The following is a 25,705-nucleotide window of genomic DNA, read 5'->3' on the forward strand; positions in this document are numbered from 1 at the left end:
CCTTGACAATGGAATCGATAAGACACATTCTATCGAAGGTGACTATGGTGTTTTGTGAAGAGGGCTTTAGCCTATAGTTGACAAAATGAAACCAGATTTTGCTTTGCAGCGTCAGGAAGCGATGGTACATCGTATAATTCTATTGATAGGAACCCATCCACAATGCTCCTTCGACACATAAGTCTTTCACCAACAGGTCTCATTTTTCATCTGTGATATCCTCAATGAACTTCAAAAGTTCATCTACATCCACCTCGGTGTTGTACAACTTGTTGATTTTTTTAGCGTCCTATGGAATTAAACCTTCTCGAACAAAAAGGAACTCTAACTCATGATTATAAAGGTTAGCATAAAAATCATGTACCAGTGAAGGAGAATAACTTCCAGGATGGGTGCAAAAAGTTTCCCACTTTAACTTCGAGATGGTTTTGTAGACTTGGTTACCCAAGTCTTGTTGTTGTGAAAGGGAAATGCCTTTTTCAGGGTGGAATTTTCGCTTCAACATGTTGTCTTGAAATAATTCCTTTGCCACTTTATTCAAAAAGATTATTGGCTCCTTTTTCTGCACTGGCCTAGAGGATTTTGATTCATAAACTGTGGTAGCAGAGGACGCATGTTCTTCAGCAGATTTGGTGGCTTTCTTGACCAAGCCTTTTATTTTTGCCATCTTTTGATGTGGGAAAATAGTTTAAATTTGAAAACATATGATCTTGAAAAGAGAAAGAAAATAAAAATGGTTGCTTGAATACGTTATAGTCGATACAGTGGGAGAATATTTATAGTGAGTGAAATAGGAAGAAGAGAGGCATGTTATTTTGTGGAGAGATATAAAGCTGGCAAGAATAGCTGTGTTTAATAGAAATTGTGCCCACTCAGAAGGTTCAAATGGCTGAGTGATTTTTTATCCAACGGTGGAATCTAAATTTCCCTAAATTCTGATGAGTTATAAATGGTAGTATAGAATTACAAAATATGTTGATAGCAAAATTTCAATGCATCGACAAATGTACCTAATTATTCTGGAAAAAGGAAGGAAAACAAAATTTAACAAAACATAAATAAAATAAACTAAAATCACGGAGTAATAATTAAAAGTTAAAACTTTTCGACCAATTTAATGGTCTCTGCCTGCTTTTGACCACTATTGCCAAAATAGTGTTTCAGCCTTTGTCCATTTACTTTGAACTAGTGTCCATGACGTAAATCTCGAATTGTGACTACACCATGAGGAAATATATCGAGAACTTCAAAAGGTCCAGACCATTATGAATGCAATTTACTTGGGTGCAATTTAAGTTGAGAATTGAATAATAAAACTTGTTGACCCGCGATAAATTGTCCCTATAAAATAATCTTGTCATGCCATCGTTTGGTCTTTTCCTTATAAATCATAGTGTTTTTATAGGCATTTCTCCTAATCTCCTTTAGTTCAATGATATCCAACAGCCATTTCTTTCCAGTTGCGTCATAGTCCATGTTCATTTGCTTCATTGCGCACATTGCTTTGTGTTCCAGTTCAACTGGCAAGTGACATGCTTTCCTAAAAACCAATTGATACTACGACATTCATAATGGAGTTTTGTATGTTGTTCGTAATGCCCATAAAGCATCATCCAATCGAAAAGACCAATCTTTCCTCGAAGGGTTTACAACCTTCACAAGAGTGTTCTTAATTTTTTGATTCGATACTTCGGCTTGTCCATTGGTTTACAGATGATAAGTAGTAGTCATTCTATGATTAACTCCATATCTCTTCAATGCGGTTTCCACTTGGTTGCAATGAAAGTGTGTACCCTGATCACTAATCAATGCCTTTGGTGTCCCAAAGCGGGTGAATATATGTTTGTGAAAAAATTTTAGCATATCTTTTCATCATCCTTTGGGACTGCAACAGCTTCAACCCACTTTGAGACATAGTCAACAACTACTAATATATAAATATTTCAAAATGAACTAGAAAATGGTCCCATAAAATCCATACCCCAAACATCGAATAATTCAATCTCCATAATTAGCTGTTGTAATATTTCATTACGTCGGGATATAGAACTGGTGCGTTGACATCTATCGTATTGATTCACAAAATTGTGGGCATCATTAAATAATGACGGCCATTAGAATCCTAATTGGAAAGCTTTAGTAACAGTTCTCATACCACCGAAATGACCTCCATAAGGAGCATAATGGCAATGCTTTAGGATTGAAAGCATCTCCTCTTCCAGAACACAATGTTAAATGATGTTGTCATTACATACCTTGAATAAATACGGCTTGTTCCAATGATACTTCACTACGTCATGAAGAAATCCTTTTTTATGGCCTATAACACCTAATGGGAGTTTTCCACAAACTAGATAATTAACAAAATCTGCATACCAAGCAGTTGCATCTATAGCAAATAACTTCTCATCTGAGAATGGGTCGACAATTTGAAGTATGTTTCAGTATTTGCTGTCAACTTCCAATCGAGATAGATGGTCTGCAACTTGATTCTCTGAACCCTAATGGTTTTTTATCTCAATGTCAAATTCTTGCAATAGTAATATCTAGCGTATCAATCTTGGTTTGGCATCCTTTTTCGCAAAGAGATATATCACCGCCGAGTGATCAGTGAATACAATAACCTTTGCAGTGATAAGATAGGAACGAAACTTATCGAAAGTAAATACTACAGCCAACAATTCTTTCTCTGTGGTGGTATAATTGAATTGAGTCTCTATAAGAGTTTTGTTAGCATAATAGATAGTGTGAAGTATTTTTCCATTTCGTTGTCCTAGAACCGCACCCATAGAAAAGTCGCTTGCATCACACATAACTTCAAAAGGTTGAGACCAATATGGTGAAACGATAATGGGTGCATTCACTAGCTACTTTTTTAACTGAATAAAGGCATCTAGACATGCATCGACAAAGAAGAATTTTTGATTCTGTTCCAGCAATGAGCATAAAGGTTTTACAGTTTTCAAAAAATTTCTAATAAACATTCGATAATACCTTTCACGTTTTTTGGTGGAGGTAAATTCTCAATGATTTCCACCTTAGCTTTGTCTACTTGAATGCCTTGACTAGAGATGCGATGTCCTAACACAATGCCTTCAGTTGCCATGAAATGACATTTTTCCCAATTCAGGACAAGATGCGTGTCCTCACATCACTTCAATACTTTATGCAAATTGTTAGCGCAATGATCAAAATCATTCCCATAGACTAAGAAATCATCCATAAAAACCTTTAAAGAATCTTTGATCATATATGAGAATATTGCCATCATGCACCTTTGAAATGTGGCTGGTGCGTTCCAAAGACCAAAAGACATACTGCGAAAAGTGAAAGTACCAATGGAGAGGTGAAGGTTGTTTTCTCCTGATCCTTCGGTGCAATAGCAATTTGATTGTACCCAGAATAGTTGTCTAAAAAGCAATAAGGCCTTTCCAGCAAGCGGATCCAGTATTTGGTCATTGAATGGAAGTGGGAAGTAATCCTTCTTTGTGGCCGCATTCAATTTGTGATAATCCATTTAAATTCGCCATCCCATGGGAATACGTGTAGGAATTAATTCGTCCTTATCATTCCAAACAACAGTGATGCCACTCTTCTTAGGTATGCATTGGACTGGACTTACCCAATTGCTATCAAAAATTGGGTAAATAATTCCAGCATCAAGCCATTTTATGATTTCCTTCTTGAAAGCTTCTTTCGTCTTCTCTCTTAATCTTCTTTGTTGTTCAGTCGATTGCTTGCCTTCATCTTCCAACTTGATCTTGTGCATGAAAAAAGGACTAAAACCTTGAATATCGGCAATACTGCAAGCAATAGCTCGTTTATGTTGCTTGAGAATATGGACCAATTTCTTGTCTTGAGTTACATCCAGTGTTGTGGAGACAATAATTGGAAGAGTATTGTGGTCACCCAAAAAGAAATATTTAAGATGATGAAGTAGTGGTTTCAATTCCAGAGTAGGAGCTTCTTCAATAGATGGTTTGAAAATTGGGGTTGTTCTGTTGGCTTGGTCTAAGGATTCAATCTGCCATCCATGCTTGAATTCAAGATTATTAGCTTCAACCATGGTATCACAATCGTCTAAGGACTCAGCATCCAATGTCACTACAAATTCTTCAGAAAGTACTATTCCTTGGTCATTGAATTCTTCCTTAATTAGATCATCTAGCACATTGATAGTATGGCATTCTTCTTTGTCCTTGCATTGAATAGATTCAAAAACACTAAAGGTGACTTGCTTATCATTAAGTCACATGGTTAGTTCACCTTTGTAAACATCAATAAGAGTTCGGTAGATGGCTAAAAATGGTCTTCCCAAGATTATGAGAACCTTCTTGTCTACCTCACAGTCAAGTATGATAAAATTAATCGAAAAAATGAATTTATCCACACAAACTAAAAAATATTTGATTTTCCCTTCAGGTTGAGCCAAGGATCGATCGGCTAGTTGTAATGTTACTGCAATAGATTTCATGTGACCTATTCCCAACTTTCTGAAAGTAGATAGTGGCATTAGGTTATTGCTAGCTCCCAAGTCGCATAAAGCCTTGCCTAATTAATGATTGCCAATTGAACATGGGATGGTAAAGCTCCCAGGATATTTCAATTTATGGGGCAACTTGTTTGTCAAAACAACACTACAGCCTTCTGTGAGTGCAATAGTTTCAATATCAGTGAGCTTCTTCTTCTTGGACAAGAGGTCTTTCATAAATTTCCCACAACTCAGAATTTGTACTAGAGCATCTACAAAAGGAATGTTGATCTGCAATTGCTTCAATGCATCTAAGAACTGTTGATATTGCTTGTCATGCTCATTCTTCCTGAATCTTTGTGGGAAAGGTAAAGGGTAGAGATACATCTATTTATGTCGACACCTTTGATTGTGTCAACAGTTTCAAAGGTTGAACAGTGGATGTATCGAAAGATCCTACTAGAAGCAGATATCGACTAGTTGATTGAAGAGGAACCAAAGCTACAGTTGATGAAGAGTACCGAAGCGAGCTAATCACCCATAACAAGATTTGATTAATTTTACTTTTCAATCTCTTGATATTTATTTCTTTCTTATATTTTTATTATAAAAATCCTTAAAAACTCCTTTTATTTATACTTGCATAATATAACCTATTTCAAGTACTAATTAGATATTTTGGTGTTTAGGTTAAAATTGATCTAGCACTAGCCTCCCTTGGGTACGATCCTCGAACTACTCACCTACTCTGTTGTAACTATATTACAACTGAACCTATATACTTGTGAATACCACCTCGTTTATAAATCTTTTACTGAAGTACTCACAGTCTAGACGTTAGTACATCCGGAGGTGGTCAAATCATGAGATGGTTGTAATTACATACTCTTTTTACCTTGTTTATTAGTATAAGGCAATGCCATTGTTATTCCAATTTATTTTTCTATGTATATAAATAAATTGATCAATAATAAACTCCTAAGAATAATATTATTATTCTTAAAAGGTCCTTAGTCAAATTTTATTGCGGGCTTGGACAATAATATTGCATTGAAACTAATGTGTCGTTGATTGATGACAAAGTGTTGCCATTGGCATAGGGATGTTAAAATCAATACATGAGTATGTGTTAGAGAACTACATACTAGACTAACCAGCCCTGACTATGTTTCTTGGATTATTATGTAATAGTCACAAACATTACTTATTGTGATAACTATGTATATGATCCTCAAACTTGAGATTATCATTGTCTCAACATCACGAGTCGTATATTTTAATACAGTCAAACATCTACATAATAGGTTGTACTATAAAGACTGATGTTCCATGTACCACAATCCATGTAGTGGGATAGAAATGATCAAGATAGGATATATCCCTCCTACATAATAAGGTTAATATCTTAGGCCACTTGATAGAGTGAGACTAGAAATGTATGGCCATGCTGAAATAATTTGATATGAGACACCACACTTGGTTTTTTATTGTAGTCTACTCAATATATCAAGAAATATGAGATTGAACTATACAAGTGTGACTATACCATGACTTGTGTCCAATCTAGATATAAAGGATAAAAGGATATAATACATGAAAAAATTATCACAGAGGTTATGTCGAATCATGACTTCTTGTAACCTGGGTAGCAATGATGCATTGCTAGATGTCACTCCTTGCTTGTAACATTAGAAATGTTCTAGTATTACTGCCAATGTTACAAGAACCTACAGGGTCACACCCTATGGTTAAAGCGAACAGACTTCATGCCAATAGAATGGGCATATATCTTAAACCCTATTTCAACCTTACTCTTACCTCGTGCATGGACTTGTGGTTGATGATCGCCAGAATAATTTTTCCACTGCACCAGGGAGCATATCGATGATCCAACACAAATACCCATGGCAAACTGACCTAACCTGGCGGACTCCTCTATTTGGTGATCACTCTATAGGAGAAAGCCCCTATTGTAACCCCTCCAACTGAGCCTAGATGTTACGGCCCAATCTAAGTGATTACATAGGCCTTAGATATTGCAAGAACCTAAGTTGAAGCATATTTGTTCATCTTTGAAAAAAGGTGTTGTTATTTCTTTTAAAATTGATAAGGTTAATTTCAAAAAGCTTTGATAGAAATCCTTCGTCATTATTTGGAAAACAACTTACTGATTTTTAAATTCAAAATTGATAAATTGAGTTTGAAAAAATAGTCTTATTAGGAAAAAGTCCAATTTATTTAATCCATAAATATAATCCATGCATAATGTCCAAATGTCCAAGGTTTAAAATCCCATGCCACAGTATCGTAATTTAACATAAAAAGTCCCAAATAGAAATAAAGTCCTTAAAAATCCAAACCATAAATAACAGTTCATAGTTATTCTAAAAACCATTTTTGAAAGCATCATCGATGACCACATTCGAGCCCTAAGCACAATGATTATCTTAAGCACATAAGTAACATGGGTGAGCTTTCAAGCCCAATGTGAGATTAACACCAATAAAATTATATACTTATCAAACTATCAATCTCGACATACCGATTATCATAATATTCATAAATTTAACAATGATAATTATTCATGAATCATGTCAGTGTATACTTTAGAAATGATCCACATTTTATAAAATTTCCAACCTATCTTCTTTACACACCAATATTGAGTTCCCCAGAACTTGTCCAACCTAAACACCATTTGTGGACAAGCCACCACTAATTTGTAGATAATCTGCCATTGATAATACTTTGTGGACAAGCCACCACAGATATGCAGATGTATTACCACAGAAACATTTTATGGACAAGCCACCACTGACATGCAAATATACTGCCACTTAAAGATTTTGTGGACAAGCCACCACTGATTTGCAAATAAACTTCCACTTACTTCCTCCTTTAATAAAATCCTATCCCGTGCATGTGATACGGAAATTTTACTTTTTAACACATATGAATCACTTTTATTCCTAGGCATGTAGACATGCTCATATAATCACATATCATTTAGTAATCACTTTAACATGTTTAACATGCTTTTCACATTAGATCATGATCTCAATATTAACATACTCATTTGCAGATATGACATGTTTAAATCATCAAACGTATCACATAAGCCATGCATCACATATCATGTGGATAAGATCTACACATACATTATTATCATAGTAATAATTACATCATATACCTTGTAAGACCCCAAATTTTGGGCCTAGAATAAATAGGTTTTGAACAAGGGAACAGTTAGGAGATTGCACATAAATATTTAGTTGTGCAAGGAAGTGACACAAATTGCTTGTTTGCTTTAATGGCTAAGTGATTTGGGTGTGTATGGGAGTGTTTGAGAAGATTGGGTTCAAGTCTTGGCTTTTGAAGAATTTTTAGTTTTGCTTTTAAATGAATCTGGACATTGGCATATAGGCCTTATAAATAATAGTGTTTGTTTTATGACACAAAAAGAGCTTGTGGTCTAGTGGCAAGGTGGTGTGTGGTGTACCTGTGAGTTCTGAAGTTCAAGTCCTGGGTTGTGCAATGGAGTATTTATTTTGCTGCTTGAGCTGTGTAGGAAGTGGAGTTGGACTGAAACACAGCTAAGCAGAGTTTGAATGGAATTTGAATGGAGTTGTTGGAGGAGTTGAGGAGAAATCGGTGGAGGGATTCAAGGAGGGATAAGAGGAGAGATTTTAGCAGAAAATCAAGGGAAGTGAGGGGAGAGGAGAGGTGTGGCGAAATTGGACTTTGTACCCAGGAAAATTCGGCCAGAGGGGAGATTGCTCATTTTTGGTAAACTTTCATTTCGGTTTTGTATGGTGTTCTCACTCTTTTTGCTTGAATGCCGATGTGGTAAGGGGCTTTTGCATATTCTTCTGTCTCTTTTTTTGTTTGGTGTTGGCAACCTCTCTTTGGCCAAATATTTCCTCTCTCAATTGTCTCTTTTTCTTTCTTTTCCAAGTAATTCTACTGGTGGCTAATCTATCTTTTCTCTTTTTCCATTCTTTCTTTCTTTACCCTCTACCGAAACCTCTTCATCTCTTAAACCATTCTCCTCCCTTCTTGCTGATTTGCTCTTTTTTTCTACCCTCTTTGTGCTGACTTTTTCCTTGCTCTCTGTCGATTTTGTAAACAATTCTTATTCTACGGTTTTATACTTTCGGTAAGTTGGTGTTCGTTTTGACTTAAATTGTTTTAATAGATAATTGATATTAAGGGGTTCAACTAGATTACACATAATAACCCCGAGATCTAGTGACCAACGTTGTTTCGGTGAGTGAAGTGCTTACAGATTCGGTTGTTCAATCAAGGTAATTGATTGTCAATCAAGACGTTATGTGTAATGAATATGATTATTTTTAAATTCAATTGATATGTGATTAACTGAGTGTTACAGGTGAACATAGGTTCAGAAGTATTCAAGGATTGTCTCCGCATCTTCTCGTAAACAAGTGTGTAAACACCCCATTGCAATCATAGAATGACAAAAGCTGAAAAACCAAAAATACGGCATTTGAGACCACACGAGCATGTGATCGCTCATGTGGTAAGCCCAACCCACAAAACATGGGCGATAGAATATAGAGGCCTCTACAAGCATTTTTATGGGCTTAGGCCGTAATGGGCAACGTTGGGCCAAAATGGGTCGTGTGGGCTCAATTGGCTTATGGGCCCCACACGAATGAAATCCAAGAATTGTGGTAAGTACTGGACTGGTCTATGTCGATCTCATAGCCGTGGCAAAATCTAGGCTGAACAGGCCGCCCGAGCGTCGCGCTCACTTGGGTCGAGTAATGGGCATTGGGCCCATTTACACTGTTATGACCATTTAAGTTACCTGAGTCGTTCGAGGGGATTGCGGACCTTTTGAGAGGTCGATATCTAGACCAAAATACACCCATAGGGTAAAATGGCTGAAAAACCCCAATTGGATAAAATAACCGAAATACCCGCATAGGGTAAAATGACTGTTATACCCCTAGGAGATGAAATGACTATTATGGCCTTATGTTATGTATGACTGATTTGCTCTATGATATATATGTCTATGATTGAGCATGACACTTTGCATACACGTATGATATTATGTCACGATATATTGCATGGGGATGGGTTGTTATATTTGGTGGAAGTGTACCGTACTGATAAGGTTGCACGAGTTGCCCAAGATGACTGTGGACTGGCTATATGCCTTTTATTTTACTGGCTGCTTTACTGCAATACTGTTTAGTACCGCAACCAGTGCTAATCTTAGTGTGTTTGGCTGGGTGGGTCGATTTTATCCCCACATGGTGTGTTTGGCGGGACGGAGTGGTGTGTAAAGGTTGGATTCGATAGGATTTCTAGGTGCATATTTGCATTGATTAATGATTTTGTACTGTTACTGCATCGATTAATGATATTACATATTGTTCACTGCATGACTGATATCTGTTACTGTAATGGGCCAAGGCCCCACTGATACTATTACTAAAATTGGGCAAAGGCCCAACTGATTACTGTCATTGTGATGGGCTCAAGCCCAATCGTTTACTGTTACAGGAAAGGGATTAGGCCCACACTGAGCTGGACTTTTACTGTATCGGGCTTAGGCTCAAACTGTATTTATCTACTGTTTAATTGACTATTTGCTTGTTAGGGTGTTACACACTGAGTTCTCGTAAACTCACCCCTCTGTTTAACTGTACAGGTAATCCCCAGTTGTAGGCGGGTTGGTGCTACGAGGGACTCGGTGATGGCCACACAACCGCACCAGCTTTCATTTTTAGCCTTTGATTTATAAGTAACTGAATTTGAGTATTTTTATGTAAAAATGCCTCTTTAAAGTTATAAATGAGATTTTGGAAAATTTATAACGTTTTAAAAGTGATTAGCTTTTAATGATGCACACTTGGAAATGAACAACCCGTTTTGGAATCACCGTTTAATAACAAAATGATTAATTGATTTTAAAGATTTCAACGATAATAAGTTTTACGCTAAACACCTCAACGTGACACCGCCAGATTCGGCCATAACTCCTAAGCTAGGTTTGAGGTGTTACATATCTTGCATTTCATAAAATGTACTCGGTTAGAGCCACTTAGTTAGGTACCTTTTGAGGAGTTTTTCAACTCCTCTTTGAATACTTAATGTACTCATAGTTAATTATAATTGAATTATTAATATAACAAAAACAAACACATTATACACAACTTGTAACAGCTCGATTTTTAGTGGTGACGGAACAGTGGTTTTGGGACCACAAATTCCATTGTTTCGACTCATAAATATTATTTTTAGAATATTTATGAAGTCATTAGAGTTTTATTAAAATTTTATTAAGAAATATTAACGTTTACTTAGCTATTTAAAGAAAAAATATTAATTTGTAAAAGGTGCAAAACTTGGTAATTATTACATTTAGTTAATTAAATAGCTTGAAAGTTAAATGAGGAAGGACTTAAGTGGTAAATTGATCCTAACTAACTTAGTTGGACAGCTAAACAAAAGAAAATGATAAAATAATGTGATTTTAATGGTAAAATGGTAATTAGCTTAAAATTAAAATAAAACAATTGGAATAAATTAGTTTTCTTCTTCATTTTTTCTTCTTGATAACCGAATGTTCATGGTTTTCTAAGCTAGGAGAATCGACCCAACTATACTCTTTGCATGTGAGTGATTCCCTTAACTGTTTCTTGTAATTTTTATGTTTTTAAGATCATTGCAACTAAGTCCAGCTATCCCATACCTTTGTTTTTGATTCTGTTAAAAATTTTAAAAGTTTCCATTGATGAATCTTGAATGTTTTTTATGAATACCATGTATTTGGAGCTTTGGTTGTATTTTTTGATGAATTTGTAAAGAGATTTTTGTTAGATTTTGATTTTAGGATTAAATCGTGAAAATATCAAAATTTGAATGGAATATTGACTTGAGAAAAATGGTTAATTTGATGAATTTTGAGTTAAGGGACTAAATTGAAAAAATTATAAAATTTTAGGGTAATTTTGGAAATTTGAAAAAAGGGTATTAATTTTAAAATGGATTGGAATGTGAAATTTAAGCTAATAATTGTGGAATTTTATATTTTAGATCAAGATCCTGTAGATACTTGTGGAAAAGGAAAAATTACGGAATAGTCCCTTAATTTCTGCAACTACTACAATTTAGTCCAAGTAAGTTCATACGGCTTAGCTTCATGAGTTACTTTTGGTTTAAATTGTGACATGATGAGGTACTCGTCAATTTGGTGTATGCTTCATCGTGATTGTCAAGTCAAAAACAGTTTTGTGACATGACTAAATCCACTAATATGGTTTCCATTAAAAAAAAGGAATAAGAAAACAAAAAGAAAGAACAGAAAAAAGGAGAATAAATATATGAAAGTGGGAATAATATATTATGATATGGGCATAAAGCAAGTGACTTCTGTTTAGGTAACGAATGAACTAAGTGAATAAAAAGATATTTGCTATAGAAAGAAAGAAAGAATGCATAAGTACTTAGGAAATTTTGTTTTTATGGAGAAATTTTTGCACTACCTTTGCTAAACAAACCTTTGACATTCGAATAAATTTTAGGATAAGAGAATATTGCTGAGAATGGAGATTAAATGGTTTTTCGAATAGCTAGTACAAGAAGGTTTTTTTTTTTTGGCCAAGGCAAAATAGGTGCAATTATGCATTTAGGTGTATTTTGATTGAGGACAAGCAATAACTTAGGTTTGGGGGTGTGATAACTCTTGAAAAGAGTTATATTTCATGCCTTTAGACCTAGCTAATTTCTTGTACTTAAGTACATTTTGTTGCATTTTAGGGCATTTTAGTTAGCATTTTTAATATTGCATTAGAACTTGGACTGTGTTGGAATTAGGTTATTTTAATCACTTGCGGTGCAGCTTTTTGCGTGGCACGAACAGGTTTTGGAACAAGGAAATAAAGGAGTAAAGTTTTGTTAAGGCAAAGTGTAGATAGTTTGCCAGCACAGATGTCGTGGCAATATCGGGAAGACCAAATCAACAATTTTTTGCACAGCAGTCCCAGTTTAAATTCAAACTTGTACCAGATAAATCCCCCTAAAAGAGGAGAAGATAATCATGAGCTGTTAGCCGACTCTAGTCTAATCTATCTATAAAAGCCAAAGGAAGAAATCCTAAACGAAGGAACAAAAAAAGTGAAAAAATAAAAGTGGGAGAGATCCTTAAGTGTGAATAAAGGTTAAGCTGTGCAAAGGAAAGGAAGTCACAAGCATTATTTCTTAGCCATCACAGGACACTGTGCTGCTGAAGTGTGGACTGGGCAAGCGAAAGTTGTTTCCCAAAGTTCTTCTGTTATTTCCATTAGTGTTCCTTTGAAAGATTGAATTGAAGTAGTTGAACACAATGTTAGATAATATTTTTGTTTTGAATTTTATTTCCCAACTCATGAGTTAAATCTCATAGGGTTGGGATTACTTTCGATGAAATCTTAAACTGATTTTATGGATGTAGTATATACCTAATACACTTCACTATTTCATTTGATTATTCTTATTTCTTAATTACAATGCAAATGATATCTAGACATAGAAGACTATTCACATACTTATAAACTGATTCTAATTCCGAAAGGGTTGGATTGGTTGGATTATAATTAAATGAAATGAGCAAGTATTCGATAGACACTTGTACTTGAGATTTTTCTGTCGTGAGAGGCAAACCATTTTAGAACTCTTTTGTGCAGTAAAGTAGATATGACTTTGCCAAGGCATTATTAACTGTAAGGGTCGATTCTGGGTAATCCCGACCTTCCGAATCAACATCACTCTACCTTATTCTTTGTCGTAGTATCTTTGGCACAACATCTTTAGTTGTTTATTTCTTTGTTTACAATCTATTCGGATAGTCACTCTCAATATTACCATTACATTTATGCTCCCACTTTTTCCATAGCATTTCCAATAATTCATCATTTCCATCTATTGTATACATTATCATTCCTTTGAATTATCACTGCATACTTACCTTAATTTACCAAAGCATCTTATTCATCAGTCTTGCCATATCATTAACCATATTACAATAACTAGAACAATTTTGATCCTCAATCTGATCCTTGTGGGAACGATACTCACTCATCACTTTATTACTTGAACCGATATATATACTCGCACAATTCGCACATCATTTTGCATGCGACAGTAGTCCACACACATCCTCATAGTACCATATTTCTTTTTCATAAACAGGACTGGTGCTCCCGACGAAGACACACTAGGTCTGATGAACCCTCGATCGAGAAGTTCTTGATGATAATCTTTCAATTCTATAAGCTCTTTTGGTGCCATGCGGTAGGTAGCAATAAACACTGGAGTTGTACTTCGCAAAATCTCAGTACCGTGCCCAACCTTCCTATCCGAAAGTAACCCCGATAATTTCTTGGGAAATGTATCCAAAAATTCTCTAACTGTCTGAATATCCCCACTAGAAGATTCCACGAAACTTAAATCTTACAGATAAGTCAAAATTTACTCACACCCTTTCCAGACTAACTTTTCGACTGCAAAAGTGGAGATTACATTGGAGAGGTAATCTCAATACTCGAAGATCATGATAATCTCCATATCATGCTCAGATATCAAAGTTACTCTCTTAGTAGCATATTTTCAGCTAACTCGATACTCCACGAGTCAATCCACTCCCATTATCAAATCAAACTCTCTAAATAGTAACTCCATCAGATTAGCTAGAAACACAACATGATGTATCTCCAACGAACACCTCCATAAATCTTGTTACCCATACCGACTGACCGAGTGAAATAATTACAGAAACCTCACCAAAAGTACTCTCAATTGGAATTCCAAAATTTACAAAAATAGAACTAGATATATAATAGTGTGTTGAGCCAATATCTATCAGTGCAAAAATATAGAACATAATTAATAAAGAACGTACCAACTATCACATAAGCGGCGTTTCTGTCCTTGTGGCACCATGCCACATTTACACCTTTGCTCGGTGCTCTCTAACCCCTACCTAAACCATTACCACCTCTAGCCTACCACGACTCCTAGGTGGTTGCTGAACTGCGTTCTGAGGCTGAACCAAACCCAGATTTGGAGCTTGCACCTAATCAAAATGGAGCGAAAAATCCCTAATGCAGTGCTCCAAAGACCCGCATCACAGACAAGCTCCCAACCTCCTCCAACATTCGTCTGGATGGCACCTACCACAGTCCCCACATAATTGAATCCCAGTAGCTGCAATCGGTACCTCAACTCATGGAGGCCTATCAAATTTGGCCCATTTCTTAGGCCACTGAAAAGAGCTAGAAGGACCCAAATCCTTGTTATTCCTACTGTGGACACTCTTTTTCTCTCTTTTCGTGCTCCGCGCACTTTATGTCCTTAGTAATCTTAGCCTTCTCTACCAGAGTTTCGAAGACTCACTCCCTCTGAGGAGCCACCAATACTTTAATGTCATAATGCAAGCCCTCCACAAACCGAATACTCTTATCGTAGTTAGTCACTCAACCTAAAAAATTTGACCTCAATTCAGCCATAGTCCTATGAATTAGCCCCACAAACTCGCATCTACTGGCATCCACATAACTTGCCCCCATATACTTGTTCTAGAAGGCGTTCCAAAAATCATCCCAAGTAATCCTTTTAGGTTGAGTACCCTCCTCAATGGTCAGCCACCACTGGTAAGCTTCATCGTGAAGCAAGGACATTGCACCCTTTAATTTCTGCTTAGGAGTACAGTCTATGTCATTCATAATCCTTTCTATGGTCACCAACCAATACTCAGCCACAGTCAAGGCAACTCTAGTGATGCCCCTGAATACCCTTACTCCATTGGACCAGAGTCGTTCAATTACCGACCCTTAGCTCCCAGATCTAGAATGGGTCCCAATGATCCTCTCAAGAACTCTTAACATGGCTTGGGACAATGCGTTGTCCCCAATCATCTAAATTTGAGACCCTATCTCAGTAATAGGCGTACCCATAGTCTCGCTCGTATCTAGATTAGGCATACTGCCCATCGAGGACGGATCAGCTCCAACTCCTTTTTGGCGCCCGCCGCACCCTCGGGTGCCTCGTCCACGAGCACTTACTGTATGTTATCTACATTACCAGAATTTTATGTGACAGTTTTGAAGTTTATTATTGAATATTTTATGTCCAGATTTTTATCAGAAGAGTTTACAAAGTTGTTATAGTCTCTAATTATCGCATATTGATTCTAATATCATATTGTTTTTATAAACTAAAAGTTTAGCTAAGGTAGAAAAACTTATAGGATCAGTGCCAGAGACCTGACTCTGATACCACCAAATGTAACACCCCAAACCCAGCCTAGACGTTACGACCAAATCTTGAGAAGCTACCATGACACACTTTGAAATTCAGAATTCATTAGGGCTTGTAGAAATATGGAAAACTTGTGATGAAAACAGCTCCAATTTATTTTTAGTTAAAATATCTTTCTGATTTAATTTGTTAATTCTGTCGACTAAATTTATATTTACAAAATGTTCTTATTTGCAGTGAAACTTTTAATTAAATTCAGTTCGGAAAACACGATATATATTTTAAAAATCCAGCGTTTTGCTTATAGTGAAGTTTTCACTTAAAAACGATAAAAGATTTAAAATAGTGAATAGAAGTCTAAAAAAACAGTCCAAAATGTTCAAAATAGTCCAACAATACCAAAACAGAACTAACTAGATTTTTAATTAACACAAATAAAAGTGTTTAACTGAGCTCGTATTGCACCGAACTACCCTATGTCTAAGGATTACCTGAGAATCAAACAAACAGAGAATGAGCTTACAAGCTCAATGTGTAACTTAAAACATATCAAAAACATATCAGTTACGATTTTAGACATTCTTTCGAATTTCAGTTAGACATATTTCATATACAGAAATGAAATCAAAACATACCAAATACAAATTTATAATCCTACCCCATCCGCTACATACCATCTGTGACCATCCTTACCCACTGTATAGGGTATTAAATACCCATCCAATCCTACACACCACTTAATAATTGTATGTCACTTTTTAGAACATTTGTAGTCTAGATCATTAGGCAATAATTTGCCAGTAACAGAAATATATGTGGCTGAGCCACCAGATATGACAGATAGATTAAACTGCCCAAACCTCCTCCACAAAGACATTTCCCACCCCAATACACATGCAGAACTAACAGATATCATAAATGTATATGACATACATGTCTTTTAATAACAGATTTAGACCATATTTACCATAATAAAGATCATACTTAACATATAAATTATTACTCATGCGAACATAAATCGTATTTAACGCAACAAAAAATCATAAATCATGATTTATAGTCTAATCTATATCATACGAACCCTACAGGAGGCCCACATTCGACTCGTGTACGACCCTAGAAAATAATTTAAAATTTTGGGCCCACACCGTCTGGGACATAGTCTCACACACACCCGTGTGGCCCATGCGACCTAGTTGGCCCAGACAATGTGGCTCACATGGTCTAGCACACGGACGTGTGGCGTCAACAGTCCCAAATTTTAGATTTCTTCATTCATTATTTTCTTGGGTTCTAGTTATACACTTGAATATTTCCTGACGACAACTCCAAAAAGAAGTAATCCCACACCTATATTGACAGCTAACACAACCAATTTTAGTAAAGATTCGTAAACCTTAATCAAGAATTTATCACAAGCGACCTCATTTGACCCCAGAAAACACATTTGTACACTTACCGTTAAACAAACAGTAACTACATCAAGCTTAAGTCGCTGGAGGAACACCATATGCCTCTCGATCTTTCCCTAAAATGTATTGATTTAATTAGATAACACAAAATATAGATTTTAGCACCACAACCTCAAAATTTCAAAATCCTCAAATGCCAACAAACAATCTCAACTAAAGAACAGAGTAGGAAACAATGAAACCTTACCCCTAAGGATTGAAACCAACCAAACAAAGCAATAGGATCAAGAACAGATTTAAGAAGATAGCAAAAATGAAGGAAGGAATGCAAGAATGAAAAAATAAACAAATTAAAAGAAAGAGAACAAAACATGAAAAAAAACAAATGGGGAAACGTGAGAGTAGGAGGAATTTGGGAAAAAATTAAATTAATAATACTTTTAAAAAAATCACAATCCCAAACTAACTAAATATTCTGATAATTTATTAGATTTTCCCCACAGACAGAATTCGATTAGACCACAACAACTACATGGTCAGCTCAAACGGAAATAGCAAAAATATTGTCAATTCGCTCACGCTATGATTTGAACACAAGGCCAAGGGATAAGCTAAAACCTCACCTCTAAACCAACAAACTCATTCTATCACAAGTTGAACGAAAATAATATTAAAGCTGAATAAATAGAGATAAGGCTAGGAATAAAAATAACTAAATTTTCCCAAAAAAGTGATTTGAACCCATGACCTCCAACACACAATCAAGGCTCTTAACCACTAAAACAAATACTTACTTATGACAAAATTTAACAAATTAGGTATTCAAATTTTAAAGCGTTACACAAACTTGAAAACAAGGTCTTTTAATGTTAGATTCCCAAGATGATTCCATTCATATTGGAACTGAGACCATAAATAAACAAGTTCTTTTTGCACAACTCCACTAAGATGGGTCTCAAGAGAAATTTGAATATTTCTAAAATTATCCTTACACAATTTGTCCTTAATGAATTTTATCTTATCTTTTCGATTTATAGATTTCATCCCAATAGATTGAAATTGACCATTACAGGTCCATCTAACAAACTTGTGACAAATCACTCCAAGGCGTTTTGCTATTCGTTTTCTTGCATAACTGCTCCTACCTGCACTAGGTAAATGTAAAAAATGAGGATATTCCTCAAATCATACCTTTCCTTCGATGGTCACTCGTATGTCTGTAGGCATTCCCTTATGTATGAGCATCCTTAATCTTTTGCACCTAACCTTGTAAAGTTTCCCTAACATATTTCTGCGGAGACAATAAAATCATTTGTGCAACTCTGAAACAACGTTATCTCTTTTGAAAACAAAGAAGGCTTGAGAAAAAGATTAGAGTACCTTGGAACAAAGAAAACGAGATAGGAGAGAAGAGTAAAAGGTTTTAAATTGGAGAAAATTTAAAAGTAAGAATATACAGTATCATTTTTATGGGTAGTTGATAGGACCGACTGTAAAGTCACGGAGTACCGTTATCTACATTTAACCAAGGTAAAAAAATAAAGAATTGAAATAAATAGTAACAATAACAATGATAGTAATATTTATAATAATATGAACTCCTAATTAGTAAAATATATATTTACACCTAAATATTCTCGTAACAAGGATCAGAAAGACAAAGAATTTCATCTTGAGCAAATTGATTTTCTAGGAATAATTTGAGTTTTTGTCCATTTACCTTGAATACATTATCGTTTTTTAAATTCTCAATGTCGATGGCCCCATGAGGGTATACATGCTTTATAAGAAGTGGATCACTCAACCATGACCTTCAGTTTCCAGGAAATAAGTGAAGTTAGGAGTTATAGAGCAAAACCTTTTTTCCAATATAAAATGTCCTTTTTAACACCATCTTGTCATGAAAAGCTTTGGTTCTTTCTTTATTTATTTTTGAATTCTTATAAGCATCATTTCTAATTTCTTCAAGGTCATTAATTTTCAACTTTCTTCAAGTTCATTTTAGTTGCCCAATATGCCTTATTTCAGGTTCCACAGGTAAATCACAAGGTTTTCCATAAACTTATCGATAAGGAGACATGCCCAATGATGTTCTGAAAGCAGTTCGGTAAGCCCATAATGCATGATTAAGTCTTACAAGCCAATCTTTACGATTTGGATTAACCATTTTTTTCCAAAATATTCTTAATCCCCCTATCTGCATGTTTTGCATGTCCATTTGTCTAAGGATGATAAGGGATTGCAACTTTGTGTGTAATGGTATATTTCTTCATTAATGGTTCAAAAATTTTGTTGCAAAATGTGTGCCCCTATCACTTATAATAGATTGAGGAATCCCAAATCGACTTAAAATATTTTCTTTAAAAAAATTAATAATTGCTTTGTGATCATTATTTTGACATGGAATTGCCTCTATCCATTTTGAAACATAATCTATTGCAACCAAACGAAGATGGAAAAGGTCTCATGAAGTGAATACCTCAACAATAAAAAAATTCAATCACCAAAATTTGATTCAAAGGCATCATGTTTTGTTTTGAAATGGATCAATATTTTTGGAAATTTTCACATGATTTGAAAAAATTATAAGCATCATTAAATAAGGTTGGCCAATAAAATCCACATTGTAAAATTTTTGCAGCAATTTTCTTGGATGAAAAATGACCACCACATACCTCAGAATGAAAAAACTAATTACACCATGTATCTCATTGTCAAGTATGCACCTTCAAAAAATTTGATCAGAGCAGTATTTGAACAAATGCAGATTATCCCAATAATTTTCTTTTTTACTTTAGAAAAGAATTTCCTTTTATCTTGTAAACTCCACTGAGAAGGAATTTTTCCTATGGAAAGAAAATTAGCAATGTCACAAGCCACGATATAACAAAGATATTTAGATGTTGTTCATCAAGAAAACTATCATTAATTGGGGATGTTTCAAAAGATTCATTACAAAAAAGTCTTGACAAATGGTCAGCTACAACATTTTCTACTCCTTTATTATCTCGAATGGTGATGTCGAATTCTTGAAGAAGAAGAATCCACTTATTCAACTTGGGTTTGGCATCCTTTTTGGAGAGAAAATATTTTAAAGTTGCATGATCACTAAAGACAACAATAGATTATCCAACAAGGTAATATATTAATATTTTTCAATGCAAAAACTAATGCAAGTAATTCTTTTTCAGTAGTAGAATAATTCATTTGATAACTATTTAAAGTTTTACTTGCCTAATAAATGACATATGGTTTCTTATCTTTCCTTTGTCCTAACACAGCATCAACAATGTAATCACTAGCATTACACATTTGCTGTTAGATATAGGGTAAATGATTCCATCCAATAGTTTAATAACTTTATTTCTCACCACTTCTTTCATATTAGGATTAAACCTTCATTGTATTTTTTAGAGGGTTTAGAATTTTCCTTTAAATAAATGTTATGTGTTCTAATCAATGGGTTAATTCCTTTTATGTTAGTTATGGTCCATCCTAATGCATTTTTATGCATTTTCAAAAATTTTAGTAGCTTACCTTCTTGGTGTCAGAAAGCTTTGAGGAAATTATGACTAGAAAAGTTTCGTTCTCACCGAAAAATGAATATTTCATATCACATAGTAGTTTTTTCAAATCAAGCTTGGGTGGTTGATCAGCTGATGGTACTAAAACATCTGTAGTTGTTGTTCTTCAAACTTTTATTTCAAATAAAAGTTCTTATCTTGTGTTTGAAAAGAATTTAACACAAAATCAATGCATGAATTTTTTGTTTCATCATCAATTTCAAATTTAGTTAAATAATTTGCAAAAGAATTGAATAATTTCAAATTGATGAACTATTCATGGACAAGCTATTCAATCAAGTCTACTACATGTATAACAGAATCTTCAGCAGGTTGCTTACAAATATTAAACACATTTAATTCTAATGTCATGTTTCTAAAATACAAGTTTAGAATACCATTCCTAAAATTAATCAAAGCATTAGAAGTTACAAGGAATGGATGACCTAAAATAACAGGTATTTGTACAATAGAATCTTACACAGGATGCATGTCCAAAATAATAAAATCAACTGGAAAGTAAAAAATTTTCAATTTGAACCAACACATCTTCTACTATCCCTTGAGGAATTTTGACAAATCGATCAGCTAATTGAAGTGTGACAAATGTTGACATAAGATCTCCTAAACCAAACTGATGATAAATAGAGAAAGGAAAAAGATTAACAGTAGTACCAAGATCAAGCAAAGCACGGTCTATTTGGAGTTCCCCACTATGCATGAAATTGTAGGGCAACTAGGATCTTTATATTTACGTGGAGTGATATGCTCAATGATTGAACAAACATGTTTAGTTAAAAAGGCTTTCTTTTACATATTATGTTTCCTTTTAATTGTGCAGATATCTTTCAAAAACTTAGCATATGACAGAACTTGTTTAATCACATCCAATAAAGGAATATTAATCTTTCATTGTTTGAAAATTTCTATAATTTTAGCATTTTGATTCAAATTCCTTAGTGGTTGTAATATTTGAGGGAAAGGAGTAGAAATCCCATTTTTTTTCTTTGTATAGATTGTCAAACCTTTTAAGCTTACCATCATCCTTACCATTACTTTGCAGAGCAAGAGGGGGCACTTGGGCTTTGGAAAGAATGCACTTGTCAATGGCTTTCCCACTTCGAAGAGTTGCGATAGAATTAACGTCCTCTTTTTAGATTTCTTTAAGACAAGAAACATGACATTGAGTAGAATGATTAGGTTGTAGTTGAGCAAGAAACTTACCTTCTTCTTGAATACGCAATAAGGATGACAGCATAGAAAGTGTGCTCTTGATTTCATTAATATATTGTGAAGTCTGATTGTTGACATTTGTTTGTGTCTGCACGAAGTCTTGGAATGTCTCCTATAAACTTTTAACATGCGGAGATAGCTGGTCAGAGTGTTGGGAGGTTTTGGAGGATGGGGGAAGTGAGCACAATTATTATCCTAGCAGTTGAAGTTAAGGTGGTTTCTCCATTAAGGGTTGTAAGTGCTTGAGTTTGGAGAACGAAAGGGCTTTTTGAATGTTCCCACAACATTTGCTTGATCATAGAACATTTCTTTGAAAACTGAAATGTTTGGACATTCCACAGTAGAATGTCCAATCATTTCACAAATACCACTAATTTCTTCAGTTTTTACTGGTTTAACTTTTTGTACTTTCCTAAGCTTCATGGCTTCAACCTTTCTTGTTAAACTAGCCATCCTAGCACTTAGATCATCTTCTTAACTAAGGTGATATTTTCCTTTACCATTAGTAAAAGTTGATCTAATAGAACCTTCAAAAGGGTTAACTACATGCCAAGATTGTGAATTTTCTGCCAAATGATCTAGGTAGTCAAATACCTTTTCAAGTTCTTTATCAAGGAACTCAATGTTATACATTGTGTCAACAAATTGTTTAGTTTAGGGAGTTAAAACTTCATAAAAGAAACTTAAAGTCCACCAATTTTCAAAACCATGATGTCTCCTATAAACTTAACAAATCGTTGAGACATTCCCAACATTAAAAAAATGGTTCATTTGAATTTTGCAAGAAAATTTTAATCTGCCTTTTAAAAGCATTGCTCTTTTGTGTTGGAAAAAATTCTTTAAAAATTCAATTTTCATTTCTTACCAAGTACTAATTGGTATTGGTTTAAATTTCTAAACCAAATTTTTGCCTTATCTTTTAAAGAAAAAGGAAATAATTTAAGTTTATCAATTTCATTAGCACAAGGTGGATCATTAAAGGTTGTACACACTTCATCAAAATCTTTAAGATGTAAGTAAGGACTTTCAGACTCTAAGCCATGAAAATTAGGAAGTAAAGTTATCATACTCGGTTTGAACTAAAAGTTATTTGCATTCAAAGGTAAAACAAAGAAACTAGGTGTTGAGTTTCGAGGAGGTTGCAAGTAATCACGCATGATGTGCACTTGTCGAATCTCATTTTCATCAAAAGATCTTTCAATTTCATCCATGATTGGTGAATGTGGAGGTGTCTCAATCAAATTGTCAACAAAAGTTTCACAATTCTTTCTAACTAAATGAAGATAATTAAAATCACAATGTCAAATATGCATAAACAAATTAGATGATAGAACCAGCCAAATATATATATGTAAATAAAAAGAATATTTATAAACTTATAATCTAATTCTTACCTTCCTCGACAATGGCGCCAAAAACTTGATAGGGACTTTCTAGGTCTACAACCCAAGTGTAGGTTATATTCAAGTAATAACATCTTTGGAGTCTGAGGTCGATCAATCGGGAAGTTCATTAAAACTTACAAGATTACAAGTATTATGCTAGAACAAAATTTTAACACTTAACTTTGGAATGAGTATCGATAATGAAAGTAGTAGAAAGAAACACTAGAAAAAAAATAAAATTCAACTCAAGAAATTAACTAAAAATAATAAAAAAACAAATACCTGGAAGAAAATATGCTGAGGTTAGAGGATCAATTTTTGGTGTCATATTAAGATTTAAATTTTAGTACTCAATGTCGTTACTCAATCAGAATCCAAACAAAAATGCAGGTCCCAATCGAATAATCTAGCAATGTACGTCCAATAATTAATCATATGAATCCATGAACAAAGGTATGTCAATCAAAGGACTCCAAAATAATTGTCCAGTAAGTCCAATAGTTTAGCAAATGATCCATTGTTGGGACCGCCAATACGCCTCGTGGAGCAACGGAAAAAAAAATTATTCTGGCGATCCACGACCAAGGATCCATGTACGAGGAACAAATCGAGTTGAAAATATACCTTATTTATTGAAAACATTGAAAGGATGTTGCTGATTCGATGTTAATTCCAAGCCACAACGAAAACGTCCCACCCTCTATGTAGTCCATGACGTAAAAAACGAACAACCACTTTTTCCTGAACTTTTTCAACAGAATTAAAAATGGTTGCTAGATCTTTATTTTATTAATTTGGTAACCTTCACACACTAAGGGATTATCATCATTTTATCCTCTTTGATATCACATATTAAAAAGGAAAATCAGGACTATTCTCTTATTAATAGAGAAGGCAAATGGAAAGTTACAAAAAGGAATTATATTCTTTCCAAATGAAAAATAATTTCAATGTCTTTTATATTTTGATCAAAATTACTTAATATAACTATTTATATTAATAAATTTGGTAAAATATATACAATTAATATTTTGTATGAATTAAATTAATATATTAATTATATTATTTCCAAAATAAAATTAATTTTCATGTCTTTTATATTTTGAACGAAATTAATTAATATAATTGTTTATATTAATAAATTCGGTAAAATATATACAATTAATATTTTGTATGAATCAAATTCATATATTCATTATATTTTTTCCAAAAAAAATATTAATTTCAATTTCTTTTATATTTTGACCAAAATTAATTAATATAACAGTTTATATTAATAAATTCATTAAAATATATACAATTAATATTTTGTATGAATCAAATTCATATATTAATTATATCTATGTTCTCTATTTGTGTACAACAATTTTGTACATATAATGTGTTTAATATTTAACTATCAACTTAAATTAATTCAACAATTAATTTAATTCATGTGACGACTAGAAAAAAAACAAATGCATTTGGATTCTATTCGTTTCAACTATAGGGTGTGACCTTATAGACTCTTGTAACGTTGGTAGTAATACTTGAATGTTTCTAACATTACAAGCAATGAGTGGCACCTAGCAATGCATCATTGTCACCCAAGTTAGAAGAAGTCATGATTCGGCATAACCTATCTATGATACTCTTTTCATGTATTATCCTTTTATCCTTAATATCTAGATTGGACATAAGTCATGTAATACTCACACTTGTATAGTCCAATCTCATATTTCTTGATTCCCTGAGCAGACTTCAATAAAACAAATAAGTGTGATATCTCATATCAACTTATTTGAGTATGGCCATGCATTTCTAGTCTTACCCCATCAAGAGGCCTAAGATATTGCTCCCATTATGTAGGACGGATAAATCCTATCTTGACAAATCATATCCCACTACATGGATTATGGCATATCTAACATCAGCTTTTATAATACAACCTGTTAGGGTAGACATTTTGACTGTATCAAAATATATGACTCACGATGTTGGGACAATGATGATATCAAGTCTGAGGATCATATACACAGTTATCACTATGAGTAATATTGTGACTATTACATAATAATCCAAGAAACAAACCCACAATAATGGCAATATTGTTGTTCTCTAACACATACTCATGTATTGATTTTAACATCCTTATGTCAATGACAATTCTTTGTTATTAATCAACTACACATTAGTCTCAATGCATTATTGTTGTGCAAGCCCACAAGAATACTTGACTAAGGACCTTTTTTAAGAATAATCATATTTTCTTCAGACTTTGATTACAATTCAGTTTATTTATATACACAGAAAAAGAAACTGAAATAATAATGGAAATGTATTATATTAATAAACAAGGTAAAATGAGTATGTGATTACAATCATCTCATG

The 25,705-nt window shown here is 34.0% G+C and overlaps 1 pseudogene; it reads right to left on the reverse strand.

Moving 5' to 3' along the window:
* Nucleotides 1–22,583, reverse strand: part of LOC107908008 (uncharacterized) — a 75,711-nt pseudogene extending 53,128 nt beyond the window's left edge.
* Between the last annotated feature and the right edge of the window lie 3,122 nt (nt 22,584–25,705).

This window comes from Gossypium hirsutum, chromosome D02 (assembly GCF_007990345.1).
Source record: "Gossypium hirsutum isolate 1008001.06 chromosome D02, Gossypium_hirsutum_v2.1, whole genome shotgun sequence".
Lineage (NCBI taxonomy): Eukaryota > Viridiplantae > Streptophyta > Magnoliopsida > Malvales > Malvaceae > Gossypium > Gossypium hirsutum.